The following is a 20,797-nucleotide window of genomic DNA, read 5'->3' as shown; positions in this document are numbered from 1 at the left end:
TAGATTGTGCAGAATCTGCCGATTAATAGTGAAGGTTAATCCCACTTAAATACTAAATAATAGTATTAATTTAATTTTTAATAAGAAATTACTAAAATACCCTTAATTTTTGTAAGAGCATCTCCAGTAACGGCGTCAAAATCGCGACGCCGATTTTTCGCCGACGCCGGTTCTGACGCCGAACCATTGGAACCGGCGTCGGCGAAATCGGCGTCAAAATCGGCGTGGCCATGCCGATTCGCGCGATGACGCCGGTTCCGACGCCGATCCTCACGGCGCCATTGTGGGTCCCGGATCGGCGTCAAACCGGCGTCAGATTTTATTTTTTATTTTTTTTTCTTTTGAAAACACTATATATACGCGCTTTGAACGTCATTTTCATTCGCACCACTTGTTTTAACTAGTACTCTCTCTCTACCTTACTTTCTGTTCAAGATCAATTTAAGAAATGAGTAATGCCGGTGGTAGTGGTGGGGATGCGGATGAGTACAAGAGTATGATGAACGAAGAGCTAGATGCCTATACGAGCCGTGAGGTTGATCGATGGATGCAGAGTTATATGCAGCCGGCGGCACCTCGCCCACGACCAGTTGTCCACCGTCGACAAGTGGTTGATCGTGATCATGAAGCTGCACATCAGCGCCTGTTCACAGATTACTTCGCAGAGGAGCCGCGTTTTAACGCCAACCATTTCAGACGTCGTTTTAGGATGAGGCGGGACTTGTTTATGCGTATTGTTAACGCTTTGGAGCAGCGATATCTGTATTTCCGCTTCAGGCACGATGCGGCTGGCAGACCCGGCCACACCCCTATTCAAAAGTGCACTGCGGCAATCAGACAGTTGGCCTACGGCACCGCGGCAGACATGTGGGACGAATACCTCCACATCGGTGAGACGACTACCATCGAATGTATGAAGTATTTCTGTCAGGGCGTGATCGAAGTATTCGGTGATCAGTATCTCCGAAAGCCTACCCCCGAAGATTGCCGGAATCTGCTGCGGATGCACGGGGATCAGCATGGGTTCCCGAGAATGTTAGGCAGCATAGATTGTATGCATTGGGAGTGGAAGAACTGTCCCGCTGCTTGGAAGGGGTTTTACACGACCGGCTACAAGGGAAAAAATCCCACGATGATCCTCGAGGCCGTAGCTGATTACCGGTTGTGGATTTGGCATGCGTATTTTGGGATAGCCGGTTCGAACAACGACCTAAACGTCCTCAACTCGTCGCCCCTTTTCAACGAGCAGTGCCAGGGCGTCGGTCCGGCCATCAGTTTTGTCGCCAACGGCAACCAGCATGATATGGGCTACTACTTGGCGGATGGGATATACCCTAGGTGGCCCGTCTTTGTGAAGACGATCCGGTGCGCATCAGATGCGAAGAAGGCCTACTTTGCTACGCGGCAGGAGTCGGCGCGAAAGGACGTGGACCGCGCATTTGGTGTGCTTCAGGCTCGATGGGCTGCAGTTAAGGGACCAACGCGTTTGTGGAATGTCGACTGCATTGCTGATATAATGTACGCCTGTATTATTATGCACAACATGATTGTCGAAGATGAAGGTGTACAACTGACTGATTGGGCCAACGACGATAATGAGGCCGGTCCAAGCCACGACGTCGCCACCGCCAACGTACGAGGTGGGGTACCTCACGATGAAGAAGCCCTCCTCCAAGCACATGCCGACATGCGTCAGACGGAGGCTCATATTCGACTCCAAAAGGATTTAGTTGAAGAGTTGTGGGCGCGGAGGATTGCAAGACGTTAGTTTTTATGTAAATTTATGTAATTTTTTTAAATGTAATTTTTTTAAATGTATTTTTTTAAAATTATTGTACTTTTTGAAATTTTAATATTATTATTCGAATTTTCCGTATTTGTCTCGTAAATTAAATTCCGTATGTTGATACGAGTGTAAATTAAATTATATAATTGTTATTAGTGATGTGGATAGGTAGTGTGAAGGCTATGTGAGGGCTATTTGATGTCCAGTTGATGTGGCAAGCTGATGTGGCAGGAGAATTGTAGTGCTGATGATGTGGCAGTGTGAAGGCTATGTGAGGGCTATTTGACGTCCAATCTTACTGGAGATGCTCTAAAATTATTGGGGGTCCCTTGGAACCCCATGTCCCTTCCCAAGTCTGCCACTAAAGTATAATATATCACATCCATTCCTTAAAAATAGCAAGTACTCCTTACCCATCATTTTGAGTTATAACTTTTACCATTAGAATTAGTACTCCTATAATATTTTGTGAATTCAATTACTCCTATAAATGAACCCTTACTAATAATATGGATATACGCTGACACCATCTTAAATCATTTACACCAAACTCTTAACTATTTTATAGTATATGTCATACCAAAAGTAATTTTACTGTATCAAATTCAAATTTTACACAATTTTTGAATATATAAATTTTTTGCAGTAGCTACCATATATACCCATATTTAATGTTATGTCATATAAAAATACAAAAAAATAATTTGAATATGTAGTATAATTGAAGAAATTATCTACACACAAAATGATATTTAGTGTATAATTAATGATAATCTAACACTTCTAACACTACTTCCCATGTATTTTTTTCTTTCTTTCACTTTATGGTATTTTAAAATTTCTTGTTGTTAGAGACGAGGATATAAAGCATTTGTAATACTCCTACTATAAAGTTGGCGGGCATTTGCTATGCTCCAAGCACGGTGGGCAATTGTGAAAGGGCCGGCTCGTCTCTAGTTCAAGAAAACATCGCCGACGTCATGTATGCGTGCATTATCATGCACAACATGATAGTCGAACATGAAGGTGGGAGCATCACCGAGTGGAACGATGATGACGGTGCATCTAGCTCGTCCAGCACGGCGACCGAGCCCCCTGCTAGAGGATTGCCGTCGGGCTTCGACGAGGTTCTAGCTAGACAGACCTCAATGCGCAACCAACAAGACCATGCGCAACTCATGAACGACATGATTGAAGAAGTTTGGGCCCGTAACCGCCGTCGTTGAGTTTGCGTAATTTTTTTAATTCGTATTGTAATGTATTAATTTTTATATATGAAATGAAGTTTTTTTCCAATTTTTGTTATTTAAATATTCAAATAAAATAAAATGTATAGGGCGCGCCTTAGGGCGTCCCATTGCAGATGAGAGGGTAGGAGGATAAAACTGCTGACGTGACGCGCGATAGGGCGCGCCTTAGATTGCGCGATAGGGCGCCCCATTGTGGGTGCTCCGATGCAATTTTTGCGATACAAGTTTTATTGTGGGCCCACACACTGCATAGTTTTACAAAGTGCGTGGCATTGCTTCAAATTTAAATTGCAAGTTTGCTGTCGCCAATTCACAATCCCCCTTTATTTTGAAAATTAGTAACCATACCTAATAGTGAAACACTATCTCTAAGAAAAAAACAATTATTCCAAAACACACTTTATTATCCGTGGGGCCCATGTAAATAAACTATGCTACTAGTAAGCTCAGTAATTCAAATTGCACCAGTTTGAACATCAAAAAAGGTTTACTAAAAAAAATAACTTTCACTTATAAAGGAAAATAAATAAATGAACCATTCCATTAAAAATCCATTTTTCCATTACTTAATAACGTCTTCTTTTTGCCGTTGCTAAAAACAAGATTTTTGAAAATCCCTCAGTTTTATCCCCCTTTTTTTGTTCATTATAGAAACAGCTTCACAGAATTTCAAAATTGAGCTGAAGCAAAACCCAGAGCTTCTTCAACAGTAGACACAGAAACTTGCTCTCTTCAATTCATATTGTAAGTTGGTATTTATGGTGATATTCAATTTGCATTTGGAAATTGGATTTACCAAATTAGTAGCTGCTAATATCCTAATCTGAGTGCAATTTTGAATTTCCTCTCTGGCTGTTGCCTGTTACTTGTCTGACAAAATGCCTTTGTTTTTAGGCAAATTTGTTTTGTTTCTAAAAGTTTGAGTATAAATTTATATGATTGTTAGTTAAATTGTGCATTTTTGGGTTATAATTGCATCATTTAATCTTGAATTTGGTATGTTATGAATAGGTGGATAAGTAGTTTTACAGAGAAATGGCCAAACACAAGCTTCGTTCCGATTCAGCGGTGGGGATGAGGTACCGTGGCAATAGCCTCGGGCTGCCCTCCGTTTCCAAGTTTCGCAGTGGACATATGCCCTCTGTTGGCCGTATGATCGATAGCCTCTCGGATTCGATGGACACCTCTGATTCCGAGGGTGGGGGCTATGGTGCTCGCGACTCCCCTGATGCATCGCCTCAGGATGATAAAGTGGCCAATGCACCAGGGAATTATTATGACAGAGTTGTAGTAGGGCACCGTGGCTCTGCTTATGATGAGTCGTCTGAATCTGTCACTAGCTCGGAAGTGAACTCGACCGCAGACACCACTAGTAGCAACAGCGTCTCAGTGGAGAAACGGTACAATGCAGGGGCTGATCCATCTAGCACCAGTGTGCAGCCAAACAGGCAAACCTTGAGACAGGTTTATAGAATCTTATTTGGTGTTTGGAGTTTATTTGAAAAGATATAAAAGTTTCTTCTAATTTAATTCAGAACAATTTTCGGATTGAAGCCACAAATGCCTGTGTTTTTTAGTTGCTTATAGATTTAATTCATTGAAAGTCCATCCAATAAAACGGAAGAATTATAAATTTCCAAAATAATAGATAGAAAACCGCAAATAGAGCCATTGCGACACCCATCAATGGAGTCGTTCCCCACCCGGGAGCTACTTTACCATATTCCGAATTCAATGGTTTTAATAAACTCCCTACAGTATTTAAGTGATCAATTCTGCTTTATTTTGGAAGTGATCATTATTTCTCCTGTGATTAACTATGGTATGCCTCTTTTTACTATGTGCTTCCTTTAGGATTCGAACAATGTGAACGAGCCGGATAAGTTCTCTGATGACGACACTCCAAGTGCACCTCCGCTAGCTGGGTCGTTTCAGCATCAAAGTCGAGTTTCTAAAGAACTTCCGGCTGTTAGCACTGATGAGAATCCTTGCTTAGGAACATCTGCAGCCGAGAATGAATCGGACAAGTACAAGGGCGCAATACCGGGTGCTGTAGGCGTTGAAACTTCTAAAGTGCCTGCTAGGTAAACCTTATGCCTTCCACAATTCCATAAGAGGATATTACATAACAACTTTCAAGATTTAGAACTAAAAAAGGAACATTTTCCAGGAATGCAGCTGTATCTTCTCATCCTTTGAGCGGTCGATATCCTACATTTCATGCAAGGTAATCTTGCTAGTAAATATTGTAATAGGCACATCCGGATTCTTCATGCCTGATGAAAATGAAAGATCTTGAAGTTTATAGTTCTCATTTAGCTTCTTTTCGTGAAAGCAAATCTTCTAATACTTGTTAATTCATCTAAACTCGATGCAGTGGTCTAGGCAACTGGTATGCTGTTTTATCTTATGATGCATCTGTCCGGCTATGCCTTCACTCGTGGGCAAGGGGCTGTATGGAAGCTCCTCCCTTTTTGGAAAATGAATGTTCGCTGCTGAGGGATGCATTTGGGTAAGATAATCTCCGGATTTTGTTTTTAAATTTCTGCTGCATATACTGATCATGTTAGCTTCCAAAGCAGATCTTGGTATATCTCTTGTTACATTAACTTTCCTTGTTAAATTTGCAGGTTGAGAAATATATTATTACAATCAGAGGAAGAGCTGATGAGGAAAGATCCTTCTGAACTTGTGGGTGAAGGTGCTTTTGTAAAGTCTAAGAAACCATCGGGAAGATTAAAGTTCAAGGTCTATATGTGGTTTTGCAAGAAAATTGTTTTCTGCTTTTGTGCATGGCGTGTATTTAACTGTATAACATTTTTCTATTATTTTTCAGTTCGTAAAGTGAAAATGGGGATGGAGCAACCCACTGGTTGCACGTTTACATCTTTAAAGTCTTCATCCATGGTGAAGCTGGAAACATTTCAGCAAAGGTTATCAAATGTGAAATCGATTGTGTCTTCCGAGACAAGGGCATTGCGGACACAAAATATAACCCCGGTTGTCAATTTAAATGGCTCGTTATTGCATAAAAGAGTTGCACACGTAATTGTTGGGACTCGTAGGTACTTGAGAGAAGTACCCAAGCTCATTAAAATCGCCTTTAATGCTTGGCGTAAAAGTTCATCAACTTATGAATTGGTACAAGGTATGCAGGTTCTTACATTCACTCATATATCAATTATGGAGTATTGTTTCTCATCCAATCTAACTTCTACTCGGATTGTAAATCTTATTTTTAATTGCAGAATCATATTCTTGTTTGTTGAGATTGAAAAGTTCGCCTGAAGAGGATGCATTGAGAATGCAACCGGGATCTGGTGAAACACGTGTCTTGTATGTTTTGTTTCTCATTATCCGTTATTTCTTATGTTTGGCAGTTCATGCATAAGTGAATTTTTCTGCTCTTGATGTGCAGCTTGCCAGATGGATTTGGAGATGATTTGATAATCGAAGTCCAAGATTCAAAGGGAAAGTATTGTGGGCATGCTCTTGTTCAGGTGGCTGACATTGCTGATGAATCGGTACTGTATCTTGACCTAGTGTTTGGTTTTCTATTGTTTCTGAAACAAATCCGTTTGTGTGTCTGAAGGGGTCAAGTTTTTTTGCTTGTTTTGATGCAGGGGGAGAAGCATCGTCAGTGTATTATATCTCGAGAACCAGAGCACGAACAAATTGGGAAAATACAGTTATACATCAACTATTCAACCACTGCAGATGAAAATGGTTATAAGGTATATTGCAGATGTTTTATGTTTCATGCTTAACGCCTATTTTCGTTCAAAATATTCCATCCTTCGGCGAGAGGGGCATCACTAACTATGTGTTATGTACAGTGCACATCTGTAGCAGAGACTATCGCTTACGATTGTGTTTTGGAGACTGCGATGAAAGTCCAACAGTTTCAGCAAAGAAACTTGTTGCTACATGGTTCGTGGAAATGGTTGGTGGATGAATTTGCATCTTATTTTGGTGTTTCTGATGCATACACAAAGCTCAGGTATATAAATTGCATTGTTGGTTACTTGAAACGGCTATATATGTTTCCACAATTGTTAAACATATTCTTGCTTTTCGATCGTTTAGATACCTTTCATACGTTATGGATGTCGCCACACCAACAGCAGATTGTCTTGACTTGGTGCATGACTTCCTGCTGCCCGTGGTAATCAAGGGCAAAAGCAAGCACACATTGAGTCACCAAGAGGTAGGTCGTTATGTGGCAAGTTTGTCGTTTTGTTATCATTTTTTTCGTTTGCTGGTTATAGCATCTAGTTGAACGTCTGGACTGTTTTACTGATCAGGTCCGTCTTCTGGGAGAAGTTTCTGATCAAATTGAGCAGATACTCACTGTAGTCTTCGAGAATTACAAGTCACTTGACGAATCATTGCCGTCGGGTATTAAAGATGTATTCGAACCTGCCACAGGAGTGGCCGCACCTGCGCTTGATCCAGCTTTGAAGCTCTACAAAATGCTGCACGACATTCTTTCACCTGAGGTGCAGTTAAAGCTGTGCAGATATTTCCAGGTGAGAAGATGCCTGAGCTCAAACTGTAGTCTCTTAATATTTCCATTTTGACAATAACTGTGACGTTTCTCTGCAGAATGCTACGAGAAAAAGGTCAAGGAGGCACTTGTCAGAAACTGATGAGTTCATTTCGACCAATAACGAAAACATTTTATTGGATCCCTTGGCCGTCTCCACAGCATATAAGAAAATGAAAACACTTTGCTTGAACATCCGCAATGAGATCCTAACAGACATAGAAATCCATAAGCAAGATCTTCTTCCTAGGTGAGAATTTGAAGCTAAATGTTTCAAATTTTGTGTTTCTTCAAACAATTAATGTATCAACTCATATGCTCACTGCTTCTGGCTTTCTCGGCAGTTTTATAGACCTTCCAAACCTCTCATCATCAATATATAGCACAGAACTCTACAACAGATTAAAAGAGTTCCTTGTATCTTGCCCTCCTTCCGGTCCTTCGCCTCCGGTTGCAGAACTTGTGGTAGCTACGGCCGATTTTCAAAGGGATCTTTCTTTGTGGAATATTAGGTAACTGGTCGTTGGTGGTTGATTATATTGCTTACTGTGAGAGTTTTGATATCATTTTTGTGACAACTTTCTTGCAGTTATATCAAAGGAGGGGTTGATGCTAAAGAGCTGTTTCATCTGTACATAACCATTTGGATCCATGATAAACGTCTTGCTTTACTCGATTTATGCAAACTCGACAGGGTAATTTCATCGTCAGATGTGTTCAGTATTTACAAAACTGTGCTTTCATTGGGAATCTTGGTGGTGAATCTTGAAATCTCAACTATAACTGAAAACTGATGTGATAATGCAGGTAAAGTCCGCCTCCTTTCCGACAACTCCATTCATCGATGATATCTATGGCCGGATAAAGGAGACCCTGACTGAATATGATGTGATTATCAGTCGCTGGCCGGAATATACTTTTGCTTTGGAAACTGTATAGAGACCGTTCCTACCTTCTTCTGAGGATTGTTTGTTGCTTCTCAGTTTTTCTTTCTTGACTAATGTTCGATTGTTTGCTTTTGATAGGCCATAGCGGATGTTGAGAAGACCGTGGTTGAGACCTTGGAGAAGCAGTACGCTGACGTCCTATCTTTATTGAAAGAAAACACGAATAATAAGAGATTTGGCCTCAAATATGTCCAGAAATTCACAAAGGGAAATTCTCCTCCTTATGTTGTTACTGCTGAGGTACAGTGATCTTTGTTTCTTGCATTTTCTTTTATCATTCCAAAGAAAACTAACGCGGCGTCTCTCAGTTGGGCGTCCTTCTGAACTCGATGAAAAGGATGCTGGACAGTCTGCGCCCCCAGATAGAAGCGCAGTTGAAGCAGTGGGGCTCGTGCATGCCTGAAGTCGGGAACATGGTCCCCGGAGAGAAACTGAGCGAGATTACAGTAATGATAAGGTCCAAATTCAGAGCTTACGCACAGGCTGTCGTAGATAAGCTCGTTGAAAATGTGCGTGTTTTCCATAAACTTGAATATCATCTTGTTTATGAGCTGCATAACATAGTAGTGAATGCATTTTATGATCTGATCTGTTTGTGTACTTGATGAACAGACGAAGCTGCACAATGTGACGAAGCTGAAGAAAATAATTCAAGACGCTAAGGAAAACGTGATAGAGTCCGATTTGAGGCAGAGGATACAGCCTTTGAAGGAGATGCTGACTAATACAATCAATCAGTTGCACAGCGTGCTTGAAGCTCAAGTGTTTGTGATGGTCTGTCGTGGTTTCTGGGATCGAATGGGCCAGGTCGAACTTTCTGTCAGATCAGATTATCGAATTTTAATGTTATCGAGTCCAATCTCACGGAAATCTTGAATGCAGGACGTCTTGAAGTTTCTAGAAGGCAAGAAGGAGAACCGGTCGTGTTACAAAGCCTCGCGAGTTGCAGTAAATGTACGGTGTTTGAAATGCCGCGTTTCTTTTGAATGAGCTGAGCATTTACTTGTTTCCCTTTTGAAAATCTCAGGTTCTAGACGATGCGTTTGCATCACAGATGCAGCAGTTGATGGGCAACGCGCTGCTGGAGAAGGACTTGGAGCCCCCGCGGTGCATTCTTGAAGTGCGGTCAATGCTCTGCAAAGATTTGACGAACAACAAGAGAGGCAACTACTACTATTAGAGACGAGGGGCTTGAACGTGACTGGATCTGCTCGTTGCACGGCCAGGATTTGAAGTAACTGGAGAAGTAGGAATGGCAGAGAGAGCAGAACTTGGTTTGATGAAAAATGAATGTTCTAATTAATTTGAAAAGGGAAAGAAAGAAAAGGCCAATAGCTCATGGCCATCAGCATAAACAAACAATACCTGTATTCATAAGTTGTGAATTTTTGTATTCAAAACATGTTTCCTCGTAAATAAAGAATCAAAGAATTGTGACTCCACATTTTCATAACTAACTAATTTTACAAATCCTTGAATAATTTGCTAACTTGCTCTAACGTGACGAATAGAACAACGGTGAAAGGGCCCTGCCTCGAAACCGTGGGAATGAATCCTTTGTAAAGCGCCAAAGGCCCCTCCGCCTTAACCATCTTCACCGCGCAGTCCGGTGCCGTCGGTAGAGTAGGCGGGCGGGTGTCCCGCGGTTGCCACTACCGGTGAGAGAATGAGGACGGAGGCTGGGATAGTTCAGGTCTGCAGGCTGCAATCTGGACCACTAGCGCGAAGGCCGCGGCTAGGGAGGCCAATCGATGGAGAAGGAACACCCACAGCCTTGGTTTGTAACTTTTCAAAGGCTAACTGATAGTTAGAAACTGTACCTGGCTGTTGCAGTTTCTTGAGGAGGCCCATGTGGCTGACGTAACATTGAGGGTCAAAGCGATGTCGCACATCATCTAGAAATTCATACCATGTCACAAACTCGTGGCTAGAGCAGTAATTCCAGATCCAATCCGCGACAACCGATTCAAAAAGCATGATCACATAGTGTAATCGTTGCGCCTCATGAGTGCCCACATGGTCAAAGTAGAACTGGACTACCCCCATTTCCAATTATTAACCTCCGTACCGTCAAATCGCGGGGGCTCAATCTTGACCTTATGTGGCTTTTGGTTGTCAGGACCGGTGTTGCCCGGTCCGAAAGGCCGCGGTGGGCCCCAACAGGAGGAATGGCTCACCATTTGAGGACGAGATAGAGGCATCCTGTCCAGCGGTCTCTGATGGGGGAGGCCAAACTGCCACGGCTGAGACCTAGTGGTCGTCGTGATCGCATTCCCAGGGTTCGAAAATACCTGGGATGGAAAGGAGACCGGTTGGGGCATGCCTAGGGTTTGGGGCATCCAAGAAGAAAACGGCGGCCGAGTGGGGCCCATGGAGGGAACGCCGACTGAGAGAGTGGGCGTGTATGTAAACAACGGTAAGGGACCTGTTGAAGGCACCGAATAAGCCACGGAGAAAGGCGGCACCGGCAGCGGGCGACCCGTGCTAAACGCGTCACTGGGACGAAAATCAGGGCTATCCATTCGGGCCGCCAACTCGCTAATCACAGTGGTGAGTTGAACCAATTGGGACGACAGCGCGTCCACCGGTGAACTGGACGTCACACCCGAAGATGGTGGCGGCGGGGTCGTGCCGCTACCTTCTGGCCTAGCAGCGTTGGAGTTGCTTACTGTCATGATCGACGATACACCACGGAAGGAAGAGAACAAGTGAAAGCACCATTTGGTACGAACTCGTACCGGAGATGCCGAGAGTTCGCCCGATAAGGGGTAGGTTCGTTCGCGGGAACTTCCCGTCGAGTAGCCTAGGGTTCCGCCCAACTAGGGTTATAATTTTGTTGTATTGATATCTTGGTGTTTCAATGCACAAAATCCTTATTTATAATTCTAAGAACCCAAGGTTTGGTTCGACTCGATCATTCCGGGAAAGAACCAACAAGAAAACCCAAAACGGAGCTTATAATAGGCTCGACTAAAAAATGTTCCAAAATTAAATAAAGCAACAATATCCAAAAATAATAAAACACAAAAATAATAAAATCAACGTGAAACATAATCCTTGAACCACTCCGACTTCCGCACTTGTCTCCTGGAGCGTCTTGGTTCCTCTGTCACAGTTTTTTGTTCTTCGCTGCTATTCTCCAATGCCTCTTCCGTCAGCACCAGCGCGTCCATAGGTGTCGGGAGTGTTGTAACCGTATCAGGTGCCAAGGCGCTACGCCCACATATGATTCCGTGAATTAACTGAGTTGTCGCGTTTTCTTCGTTTCTCTTTCTTTCTTGTCCCTGGAAAGTACTATCTCTGTTCCATAGTAGTGAAGTGATTTTGCGATTTTGAGATGTTCTATAATAGTTGAGAATTTTCTAGTAAAAGTTAGTAATATATTTTTTTCTCTCTCTTACTTTATCATCTTTTCATCTCTCTATCTTTTTTATTTTTTATTTTATTATTATTTTTTTGTTAAAAAAACGGCGAAGGCCGGTAACAAAACAAACTAACGAATACATAATCTATCATGAAGCAGTCAACCATTGAAACCTAAAGATTGCGTCTCAAGAAAATGAACACCTCTCTGAAAACTATAAGCAAAATATGACAAAAAATCGGCAAAATAATTCTTTTCTCTATGCACATGGTGGATCGTTACTGCATCAAATTCTTGGAATAACCCACAAACCTTCTCTACTACAGTTAATAGACACTTCATTCCGTCCCATAATCATAGAGACTCCGACAAAACTATCACTTTCCACCTCTAACTTCTGATATCCCAGCTCCTTGGCTAGCTTGAGCCCATAAAATATGCACCATATTTCTGCAGCCAGAATGGAACAACATCCAAAGTTAGCTACGAAACCAGCTCTCCAATTCCCCAAAGCATCCCGAAATAAACCTCCGCCAAACGCATGATTTGAACTCCATTTGAAGTGAAACAGTTTAGTATTTTGAACTACTTAAGTATTCCCTCCGTCTCACTGAAGATGACCTACTTTCCCTTTTAGTTTGTCCAATCCAAGATGACTCATTACCCAAAAGTAAAAATCTATTTATCTCTACTTTATTCCATATCTCTTACTTTATTCTCTCTACCTAACGCACAAAATAAAATTACATAAAATCTCATGCCACCCAAGGAAGGGATGATCTTCCTTGGGACGGAGAGAGTAACTTCTTTTGAAGTGAAACAATTTAGTACTTTGAACTGCTTAATAAATTACTCCATCTGTCCCACTCAAGATGTTCACCTTTCTTCTCACTCAAGATGTTTACATTCTATATTTGGAAATAAATCTCTCTCTCATCTCTCCTCATAAAAAATATTTAACTATATTTTTCTCTCAACTTACTCCACCGAATAGCTTCTCCTAAAATCATGTGTCACTCAAGATGATGGACATCTTGAGTGGGCTAGAGAGAGAAACTTCTTTGAAGTTTAAAACCATGTTATTTTATTATATGTAATTTTTGGATTTTGTTATTTTTTATTAATCACATTATAATTATAATACTCCCTCCATCTTCACAGAGTATGAACTTTGGGTTCAGCACGGATATTAATGCATTATTGGTATAGTAAGAGAGATAGATAAAGAAAGTTTTTTAAGTATTGTTAGTGGAAAATGAGTTCACCTCATTAGAGAGGAGAGAATTTTCAAAATTAGAATATTCATATTCTTCAGAGACGGACGCAAAAGAAAATAGTGAATACTTTTCAGGGATGAATGGGGTATTATTTTCCAAAATAATAATAGTAAAAATATAGAAAATACCCATCAAAAGATATACGACTTGAATTTTCTAGCACAATACATGCTCACAATTTCGAGCACAAATTAGTGCTCACAATTTCTGAATACATATACAATGTGGAGAATTCCGAGCATAAAATTAGTGCTCGCAGATTTCCTAGCACATACATGGTGCTCGAAAGGTGAGCCTTTTTGCAAGGACACCATGGTGCTCAAAAACTTTTCTTGGTTGGAGTTCCTCGGAAAAGTGTATGAAGAACGCTAGAGCACATCTTGTGCTAGATTTGTGCTCGGTATATGATGATTTCCGAGCACTTTTTCAATATTCCAAGCACATCTGGTGTTCAAATAATATTGATTTTTTTTTTGTAGAGAAAGGTCAAGACTGATCTTATGCACTCGTTTTGAAAAAATGATACAATAAATAGTTAAAGTGGAGATGTAAAGTAAGAGAGAATAGTGTAGAGAGGCTGCAGAAAATGAAATGTGACAAATTTTTAGGGATAGAGGGAGTAATAAAATGTGAGTGGGAAAATGGTTAGTGGAATATGAGACATATTATCATTTATAGAATATTTTTAACCGGGACTTTTAAAGTTAGACACCAAAAAATGGTAAACCATGACTCCTAAAGTGGGACGGATAGAGTGTTTTTTAGTACTTTCTCTGTCCTATTAAAAATAAAACATTGAAATGAGATTTTATATAATGTTATTTTCTGAGTTAATAAAAAGAGTGCAAAGTAAAAAAGAAAAATAATGGAATATAGGGATTAGTTCATTGTTCTTCTTCATCCAGCTATAACGCGGCTATTTGGTGAACTTTGCATAGTTGCCTTTGACTTTCTTGACTTCTTCTCAAAATTGCATTATTTGACCTCTATTTTCACTTAACTTCAATTTTTGTATATGATTATTTAATTGAAAATATACTAAAGTTAAAAATTGGTCTCTTAGATTCTCCTCAACTTTTCTTTCGGTCTTATACAATATCTTTAGTGGTTCAGTAAATAATTAATAGTTTATTAAATTTTAAAGTCTAAAATCGGCCAGTAATTTTACACAACAAACATATTTGATCCTACACATTATGTTTGGTTGACGGGAAAGTAAAGTTGGCAAGTAAAATGATTCTTGGAAAAATGAATCTCGGGAATGTGATTCCTAATAATTTTACTTTCCTGTGTTCGGAAAATATCAAGATTTAAATTTTATATTTAATTTAAACACCAAACTAAAATTATAATCCTACTCATTATTATTTTTATTTATAAAAAAAATATTTTTTAATAAATTATTAATTACAAATAATAATAATTATATTGTTATATTTATTATTAGTTTAAATATGGATTATCCATCATAATATATAATAGTACTCCATAATTATAATTATAGTTACATGGAGTATTATAATCATAAATGATTATAATAATAAATATGATTATTATAATTATAATTATAATTATAATATTTACTGATATTATAATTGAATAAATTTTATAATTTAAAATTTCACTATGACTTTATTGATTAATTATTAATTTATAAAATAATAATAATAATTTATTATTTATTATTATATAATTATATTATATCATTATATTATAATTATTTAATAAATTATTTATTATTATGATAATAAATATATATATAATATATAAATATTATAATAATATAGTTACAATTATGATAGTTTTAGTTATTTGTTATACCGTAATTAAGTATGGTTTATAATTTTAAATTATTTTTAATAATAATAATAATAATAATATAATAATAATAATATAATAATAATAATAATAATAATAATAATAATAAAACTATACTTATATTATATTGCATTAAATATGTAAGAATCCTACAATTGAGAAAAGAATACCTAAGAAGAGTTAGGATTCAGAATCATGGAAAGTTGTACTAACTTTATTTGTCTTTTGATTCTGATCACTTTCTCAGTTTGATTAAAAACCAAAACAAACACATGATTTTAAAATCTAAGGAATCAGATTATTTTTCTAGATAGAATCCTGACAACCAAACATGGCCTAAGTGTTTTACCTTCTAGTTCTAGATAATATATTTTGGTCCATATTTAATTCATTAATCAGTTCAAAATACAATTAACCATTTATTTTTTATGGAACCGTTAAGTATAGTCCAAAACATATTATCTAAGACCAGAAACTTACGCGGTTAGCGGAGTACATATAATGATCAAAAGTTTTTTTAAGATAAATGTACTTAAATCAGTTTTGAATAAATTAATGTTTAAAGGTTAAAATTAAGAAAGAAAAAGTAATAAAAAAGAATAAATAAAAGAGAAAAAGAAAATAATATAGGAGAGAAAAGAGGATAATTTAAAAAGGAATATGATTCAACTACAATGGGATGGAGCAACTAAGTAGTTTATAACTTTTTGATCATCATCATCGCTATGCATTAAGACCAACAAAGGAATAGCCTACAAATGCTTGCGATAGCTATAGATGGGTAATAAATATACAAATCATCGGTTTTGAGTTTAGTAGGAATTAACTTAACGACAAGATGAAACCAACGGTGCAAACTTGTGCTATTCAATCAATCTCCTTATCAAATCACACTTTGGGGTCGTTCGACTGAATTTTACTTGTGACTAAAGGATCATGACTAATTTTATTTTTTGTTTAGTTGCGTTTTTTTCTAAAAGCTCGATATATGACAATGTATTTTGATTCGTGTACATAATAACACTATTAGATTGTATCTCATCATTAACCATTTCACCTTCATCCCTATGAATAACTTAATTCTAGACAATTCTCATTGTTGCTTGTCCCAGATTGTATTTTCTAACTAACTGAACGTCACATATATACATGAATTAGTTGGTAGTGTATTAAAGTTTTGAAGTTGTATCAAGAGACAATAGGTGAAGCCTAAAAGTGGGTAACCAACATTACACCTTACATTCAACTTCAAAAAGATTATTATGTTATACGTGTTGTACAGATTGAAGCAGATACAATCGAGTGAATGTTTATTATTATGCTTACTATTCCAACTGTCGTGTCTATACATATAATTTGTGTCCCCTCATACATTGGATCGTATAATTCCATGCCATAATTGAATGAAAGAAAACTTACATACATTCATACGTACAATGCATGGACACTAGAATCAATATGATTGATACTTTGTAGTATTTCTATTATTCTTCTAACGCCTAATTAAATCTTTTTTAGGGAACAACAATGGATTGATTAAAAGTATACAACGAAGAATAAAGACCAAAACACAAAAGGAGGATACATAAAGGAGTTACGAGCTAAAATATGTACTGATATATTGTTTGAACGACGAACCCAAGCAACTACCACATCACGTCTTTGCAGTAGTAATTGTTAACATTCCGATATGACGGCTATGTACTAAGACCAATCGGGCGATGTGTTCATAATGTAGAAGACTACCCCCTTGTGCATCTGTGTATATGATACCCGGCCTAGGGCAGTGTTGAGAAACATACTGAAGCGTAGTACGAATGGCTATCTCTTCGGATAGACGGGGAGGTAAAATATCATATTGACAAGATGTAAAACGCATGAAGAAATAAACTGTTATGCGATAACAATAAAGAACCTGTGCCGATCATATTGGACTATGCGAATGTAGCTGCATCCGTGTAACACCGCCAGCTTTCGGATGGGGCTGTTCCAGTAGCGAATTGTGGAGGTTCACGAGGAGTTGTGGGGTCTGCGGGAGGGCATGTTAGTGTTCCCCCTTGTGCCGTTTGCCATTCTATAAGTGTTTCCCGAGCTTGGTCAACTATTACTCCGGGTGGAACACAATTTCCACTCCATACCGTCTGGTTGCATGCCCACCAAATTCGTCAAGAAATCATAATAAACTCCTCCATCAAATATTTGTTGTTTACCTCCTGGATAGTTTGATGACATTCTACAAATGGAAGTAATAAAGTTGTTTCACATTTTCCCCAATATTGCCGCACGATATCTGCAATTGTTAAAAGTCCTCATTTTATTCAAGGACTTGTTCAAGGCAGTAGTAAAGATCCTCAATTTGCATAATCTTTGTGAAGTCTTGACAAAGACTCGGATGAAAGGGCAATATACAACTCAACTAGTTCAAAAAGGTTTTTCATTTCCCATTAAAGATTTTAATAAAATGGATAATTAATGCATACCCGAAATAATTACCTCCCAATATTAAGGTACCCAAGACATCAGACCAAACAAATATGATATTTTCTCTTCTTTCCAATTTTGATCTTCTCTCATCTTCCTTTTGGGGTCACTCAAAACACAAAAGACATCAAAGACATTAGTCACACTTTTTAATATATATGCTTGGCCGCTTTGCACTGAATAAGCTTCTTTTTGATAGAGAGATAATAACGTATATAGGGGGGGTGTTGATATTTTGGCCTTTTATAGTTCCGACTCCGACCTTTTCCACACAAATTGTATTGCAAATTGGTCCAGGACCACAATTAACTCAATCGCCACCTTCAATTTGCAGGACGCACAGTAAACTCAATCGCCACCTTCCATTATTAATTCATACTTTACCTCCCTCCTTCCCCCAAAGAATGTCCCTTTGATTTCGGTCATTTTAATGGTAAAATTAGTAAACAAAGAGAAGTTGAGAGAGTAAGAGACTATACAAAAAACCTACCTAGATAGTGAAGGCGGCTGCTAGCTCAACAACTAGTGACGGAAAAAGCGTCAGTCACGAAATAGTGACAGATTATTCCGTCACTAAAGCGAAGCAGCCATCTATATTTTCCGTCATTTGGTGGGATTAATAGCTTTAGTGACGGACAAATCCGTCACTAATATTTTTTATTGACCAGTTTTTTAGTGAGATAGTAAGTTTGGCGTATCCGTCATTAAAAAACTTGTCAATGTCCGTCACTATATCTATTAATCCAACCAAATGGCCGAAACTATAGAGGACTGCTTCGCTTTAGTGATGGAATATTCTGTCACTATTTAGCGTCTGATGCTTTTCAGTCATTTTTCGTCACTAAGTGTTGAGCTAGCAACCGCCGTCACTAATTTATGTCACTATCCAGCGCTTTTTTTGTAGTGTAAATAAAGTATTGTTAGTGAAAAATGGGTCCCACCTTATTAGGGAGAATTTTTTTTCAAAATTAGAAAGTTCATATTTTTATGGGACGGACTAAAAATGAAAGAGTGCATATTCTTGAGGGACAGATGGAGTATAAAGTTGGGCTAGTGAATCGGACTTTAAGATTAGCGCTTTGATTAAGTTGGCTGGTAATTGGCCTTTTGGCTCGATCAGGTCATGTTTTGGTTTTTGGTCTTGGAGAAAGGTATGCATCAAGTCATGTTAAAACAAAAAAATTAAGTTAACATCCTCAATTCGTGGCACAATTAGCTAACTTGGCTAACTTTTTAAGCATCATTTTTGCCATTTTAATTCGGTCATTATTAAAATTCCACTTCACTTTACTATTTTTTATTAATGAACCCGCGTACCACTCACTCTACGCATATTTTATTATGAAATTAATACTCCCTCTATCTCACTTTAGGAACATTTCTAATTTAGCACGGGATTTTATGTAGTGTTTTTTTTATTAGTACAATGGAAAAAATAAAATTAGAGAGAGGGTTAAACCGTGATCAAATGAATAAGTTGCTAGAGGGAATGTGATTGAAATCCACAAACTAAAGAATTGTCATAGTGGTAACCCAACCATGATGACTGGAGATCCCAAGAACTTGGTTCAAAGGGACAACTAAGCTATGAGAGTCCATGAGAAACACTCAATTATATCTATTCCCTAGAGAACAATAGAGTGTTAGAAAACTTGCCTAGTGGTGAGACTAAGTCTATCACTTTTAATGACTCCTAAGGATCTCGAGGAGATTGAGTTCTCAAGGAGACCAAGTAGGGCAAGATAGTCGATTAGGAATCACCTATATAAGTGTGAAGTGAGGCCGCTTCAAATAACACACTTATGAATCCAAAGTGGTGTCCAAGGCCGCAAAGGACACAAAACGTGAGAACGGATGAGGTTGAGGTGTTCAAGCGTTAACACCATTGTCTCGGTGCAAGCCGTTGGGGATTAGTTCAAAGCATCGCGCTACTAAGCCGCCTGTGTATCTGATGGTGTCGACTATGGAGGGTTCAAAGCCAAAAACTATCTATCCTTATGCTTATATACATCGTGAGGGTTGAGCTTGTGTCAGCATGCATATGCATTTGGCTACTTCCACTCATGTGGGGGATTGTTGGAATCTTAAATTTAAGATGTCTGGTCAATGAAGTTTAACCAATAATAAATGTGACGAGACATTTAATTTTTGGAAATTAAATGATATAGTGTCGATCTACGTTCCGCGTAGATGACCGTAGTATATTCACTTTCTCAAATCTGATTCCCAGTGAGTGAGAAATAGTGGATAAAAGTTGGTCACATTGTAGCTTTTGATAAAGCTATGAGTTGAAAGTTTAGGGAATAATTAACTAGTATTAATTATCCCACATAGGAGATGAGACACATCTTTAAATGTGTATTTATTAAGTTACGTTTAGTAATTATCGTGGACTAAGATGGGTGAAAGAGCCCACACGCGCGCACACGCACGCCGAGCCGAGCCGTGCCCGTGCCCTTGCCCTTGGACTTGGATCTTGACAATTGGTCTTGGATCTTGGCAATTGGTCTTTGGGCTTGTCCCTGGATCCAGACTTAATGTTTTGGACCACCTCAGTTTTGGGCAGCAGCCTGATCAACTTGACATGATGCGCCTCGATCGACAGTCTGATCAACTCTGCCTGCTGCGCCTTGAGCGATGGGTTGATCAGTGTCTTGATCAAGTCGCTTCATGAAGTCCACATGTGACGGTTGAACTAGGGCGTGTACAACGTCTAGATTCAACGTCGACCACTCCAGCTTTCAAACTCGTAACGGCCGGCGGTTACAGGCCCGCCATAATGAGCCATGATGACAGCCATCAAGGCTGAGTTGACCCCCGCAGTGGACCAAGCCTATAAAAAGGCTAGTCATTCCTTGCTTAAAAAAACAAAACAATTAGAACAAAAGCATCATACTCTCTGCATAGTCTTTCTTCCTGAAGCTCTGCCCTCTCCTCTTCTAGTTCGCCGGAGCTCTGTTGATTGTGGTGCTGCTTCACAAGAGACGTAGTCATTTTATCTTTGAGGACGACACGTCAAACCGAGAGCACTACCGGGGCGTATCTCGTCTTGCGGAAAGAGGCCTCCTCGACTCGGCTAAGTTTTATTTCCAGTTTACAATTTTGATTTCATTGTAATGTTCAGTTTTTAGTTCTTCCTTCTTGGGTTGTATTACGTCCGGTATTGTTTATCTCTTGTAATTCCAGTTTTCACCAACAATCGCAAGACGAGATATACTTGTCGTTGAAGGATTCGACCTTAACTGAAATTAATCATTATCGAAACTTGATACCTTTGCTGGAGATGTCGACTGAATCAAACACTATCGCTGCCACCACCGCTGCTGCA

At 38.9% G+C, this 20,797-nt stretch overlaps 1 pseudogene; it reads left to right on the top strand.

Annotated features, from left to right (window-relative positions):
* The first annotated feature begins 3,634 nt into the window (after positions 1 to 3,634).
* LOC121770895 lies at positions 3,635 to 9,971 on the top strand (annotated as a pseudogene).
* Positions 9,972 to 20,797: the final 10,826 nt, after the last annotated feature.

Source organism: Salvia splendens, chromosome 16, assembly GCF_004379255.2.
Source record: "Salvia splendens isolate huo1 chromosome 16, SspV2, whole genome shotgun sequence".
In the NCBI taxonomy this organism is placed as follows: Eukaryota; Viridiplantae; Streptophyta; class Magnoliopsida; order Lamiales; family Lamiaceae; genus Salvia; species Salvia splendens.
This window is presented reverse-complemented; position numbering and strand designations above follow the sequence as displayed.